This window comes from Boleophthalmus pectinirostris, unplaced genomic scaffold (assembly GCF_026225935.1).
Source record: "Boleophthalmus pectinirostris isolate CB_2022bp ecotype Guang Dong unplaced genomic scaffold, ASM2622593v1 HiC_scaffold_19, whole genome shotgun sequence".
NCBI classification, from domain to species: Eukaryota; Metazoa; Chordata; class Actinopteri; order Gobiiformes; family Gobiidae; genus Boleophthalmus; species Boleophthalmus pectinirostris.
The window spans coordinates 17,234,589-17,239,086 of NW_026571140.1; positions in this window are offsets into that span (position 1 = coordinate 17,234,589).

Here is a 4,498-nt window from a genome sequence, read left to right on the forward strand (position 1 = left end):
AGACATGTGCAAAATGTATATGGCTTTTCCTATTCCTGTTTATTGAACAATACCCATATCCTCAATCATCCTCTGATGACATCACCTCTCAGCACAGCCCCCACCCTTCCTCCTGAGCATGTCGCCAGCCATCTGAGCGCTCAGCCTTTCTCTTCCTGGGAACACCACTTCATTATGTAGATGAATTGTCTTATTGTAAGGGCCAAACTGGCTCTTACCACAGGAGTGAGCGGGGCCTCCCTGGACATTGGGCCTTAATACCACGACCTGGCTTCAGGGGTCACTTCACTCTCTGTTTGAATAGCATCTCATGTAACGGATCAGTGGTCCACTGGCCCTTTGCTCTGTCCTGAGTCTGACCAGGCACCACTGGCTCCTGAAATACTTTATCAGATTGATCTGATAACAGAGAAAAGACAATGCTGCTTGAGGCATCCTTGATTGTGCTGACAGCATGCCCAGGCTTTTGTCTGGTTAAATCATATGCTATACAAGGTTTCTAAAGTCATATAAGTCACACTAAAATGTGTTATATGCAATTAATTTTTCGCTTTAAGTTTGAAGAAACATGTTCTATCTGATAAACTTGATTTGTTCTGTATTTGCTCCTCTGTTGTAGCATCTATTAAAGAACTTTATCAAAACACAGTTGATTTGCAGGTGACAAAGTCTGCAGACTTAAAGTATTGTGTGCACAGTGTTGGGGAGTAACAGATTACATGTACCGGAGTTATGTAATCAGAGTACAAATTATGAGTAACTGTATTCAGTTACAGTTACTGTTTCAGTGAGTAGTAATTGGATTACAGTTACTTTGTTGAAATAAACGGATTACACGGTGGTATTTTCCTGTTTTCACATTTTGGGCTATATCCCTTTTTTTTTCTTCTTTTTTTTAGCTAAACTAGAGCTAAACTTTTAGCTAAACTAGATCTAAACCAGGTCTAAACCAGGTCTAAACCAGGTCTAAAACCAGGTCTAAACCAGGACTAAACCAGGACAAAAATGATGCCTAAACTAGATCTAAACCGGGTCTAAACTGGGTCTAAACTGGGTCTAAACCAGGTCTAAACCAGGACTAAACCAGTACTAAAACCAGGTCTAAACTAGATCTAAACCAGGTCTAAACCAGGACTAAAACAGGACTAAACCAGGACTAAAACCAGGTCTAAACTAGATCTAAACCAGGTCTAAACCAGGACTAAAACAGGACTAAACAAGGACTAAAACAGGACTAAAACAGGATTTAACAGGACTAAACCATGCTGCATGGACATGTTTCCTCCTCTTCTATCAATAATATTTTTAATACGGTTAAGTAAAATCTGGGCTTTTCACTTTCTTTTATCAGACAAAACATCTTATGTGAAGATATCCTGGGCTTTGCTTCTCTACAGCAAATCAAGTAATCCAAAGTATTCAGATTACGTTACTCACTTTAAGTAATTTAATGGATTCCGTTACAAACTACATTTTGGGGTATGTAATCTGTAGGGGAATACATTTTAAAAGTAACCTTCCCAACAGTGTGTGTGCAACTAAAAGAACTTCTGAATTTACACTTATTCTAAAATGGCCTCTTGCCTTAGAAAGCATCTCAACATTTTGATCTGAACTGTGCATTTTATTATTGCTGCATATGATGCAAAATGCAATAGCACCATGACTCACAGAGGAGTGGAGAGTGCAGTTTCAAAGCTATTCAAAACACTGTTAACAGCCCAGTGTAATGAATTCCATGGCAGAACAAACCTCTGTGTGTGGGAGACTGTGAGCTTAGCTAAATAAACCCTGTCTGGCTGAGTGGCCCCTCTGGTGCCCAACACAGTGGGACAGGAGCTGACCAGTCTCTCACAGGTCAGTGCATGGACCCAATGTTAATTACACCTAAACTGACCCTAAGCTCAGCAGTGAGCCTATAGGAGTATCACCCCTGCTCTGTCAGCGTGACCCCAGCACACATGACAAACTGGCCTGCTAAAGAATACTGGACCTGTTCTGGTTCAGGCAGATAGCACATATCTCCTCTGTTTCCTGTGGTGGCAGTGACCACATCTGATTTTTGATCCTTCTATCCTTATTAGCTATTCATGTTTTCACCTTATGTGCAGATCAGCATTGCCACTCGACATGAGTCCAACAGTTCAAAGGAAGTGTTGCTTGGAAGTATGCACACCTCCCTGGGAGTGGCCGGGCGCGGGACACCTGCCGCGCGCTGGGTGCTGTGAGCGCAGCCGTGTTTAGATCAGGGACTGAGTTTCCCTCTGAAGATGTGGAAAAGGTTTATGGCACACTCCCATGAGAGTGGCTCCTGCTCTTTGAAGTTGCTGTCTTGGTGGCTGCTCTTATCTCAAGAAAGGATTATTTTATCTCCGTCTGTTTCATTCTGTCTCTTCTCCATCTTCTTCTGGTCTCTCTTCTCACCTCTGCTTGGGTTTGCCCTTTGTTTTTGACATATTCATTTCTAATTCCCCCCCCCCCCCCCCAAATTTTTACGACGGCTTTCTCAGTATTCACACTTTCTTGTTCCTTGTTCCACTGTACTCACCCAACACATGACAGACTGTGTAATTAATGAGTATCATAAACCTCTCTTTCTATTAGCTACCCATTAGTAAACCTGGCAAGCCTGTCATTTTGGACAAAAACACACAGCTCCTTCATTTGATCCCCACATCAAAGGAGGAACCCCACTGTTTTGGGCTGAATACACTAATTGTGTCCTCGTTCTGGATGGGGCTACCCCCCTCTGCTTCAAAAAGACAGCTTGTGCAGAGAGCAGATAGTAAAGAGAAGTACAGAAGCAGAAAGTATTGATTATATAGGCCTACATTTGGGTACCATCTGACACTGGCAAAATTACAAGTTATTTAACATTTAGACATGTTTTAACATGTCACTTTTACCCAGTCAGTTACACACTGTAAGAAACATCATAAACGCCTCATTATGTTTTTACTGAAGTTACTCAATTCACCTAATGCTCTATACCTAAATGTCCAATTATACATTTTGCTATTAATATAAACCTGACACCTAGACATCTCTGGACATAGACGTAATGATAATGATAATATAATATTGTATTTTACATATGTTCCAGAACTCGGCTTGGTTTGAATGTAATTTCAAGAAAGTGCCAAGAGATGCAGAGTAACCCAGTCTAACTGTGTTCATTTTAGATATAGCTGATTTACCTTTTACAGTATCAAGACGTGCGTCTATTGTCTTTTGCTGTGTTCTTTAAGTTATGCCTATCTGAAGTGAGCGTCTGTAAAATCATTCCACCTTTACTGCTCCAATTTCATATGCTTGGTTACTTGATTAAAGAATGCTGCATCACAAGATGCTGTTGGTACATCCAAAATTAAATGGACTATGGAGCAATAACAGTCAGACTTTTTCAACAAAGAACAACAACACAGTTCCAAATTAATGTTGTACCCTTATCCCATGATGCGAGTGCCCCTGCATACTGACCTATGGTTTGACACATTGCATGCTGGGACATCACAATGGGCCAAACCACTAATGCCTCAGAAATCAACAACACTGTACTTCACTCATTATTGTCTTTAGCCTTTACAAGTCTCCCAGCCCTTTGTTCTTCAAAATAAAGGCAACAGTCACATAAAGCTCTGAGCGCCTGGCAGCTGCTCCTCTCTGTCATATATGCGCTCCACATCCCCCTCTCCTCCTCCATGACTACCACCTCTGGAGGGTTCTCCTGGCATTGTCCCCTAACAATATTACAAGGGCATAAACACACAAGCCAAAGTGTCTCTGGTAAAGAAGCAGTTTCCAAGATGGAAGAGGCCACCATATTTACAAACCAGTATGACCTATGGCAGGTTTTTATTTTCCCATGTCTGAAGCAACTATGATTGCCAATACAGTTGCTTTGATTAAATGACTCATGCAGGGGTTTACCTATTCGCATAATGGGACTGATGTGAGCTTTGGGAGTTTGTGTCCATGAGAGGGCGAGGCTTTAAACCTTCCAACCTTCACAGGCTTCAAAGACAGGGATGGGAAATAAGGCCTGCAAAGCCATCTCTCCGCTGGCCTCTTCAAAGCACAGGAAGTGTGTCACAGGGACAGGCCCTCTTTCCCAGCAAATTCTTGTGAGTTGCTATAATAACAAGCTCATCAGAGTGTCTGTGGCAAACTAGTTCAAAGGGAGCCTGATTCTTCTATAACATGTGATGATAGAGTCAGGATGCACAGACTGCTGTGTAGGACGAATGCATTTTAAGGCTACATTAAAGGCATATCCAATGTCAGGACTTCATCATCAACATCACCAACACCACTATCATCAATATTTTTGAGAATATTCATGTTCATAACGTTAAAAAAAAACAAGAGAAGAACAGTTTTGTTTTCAAGTATTTTACTTTGAAAAACGTCCCCGGAAGTCACTCTCCTGCTACGCCTTGTTAGTGGCGGGGCTCGCTTGGGATCAAAGAGTGGCTTCGAGCCCAGCCATAGCGCTGCA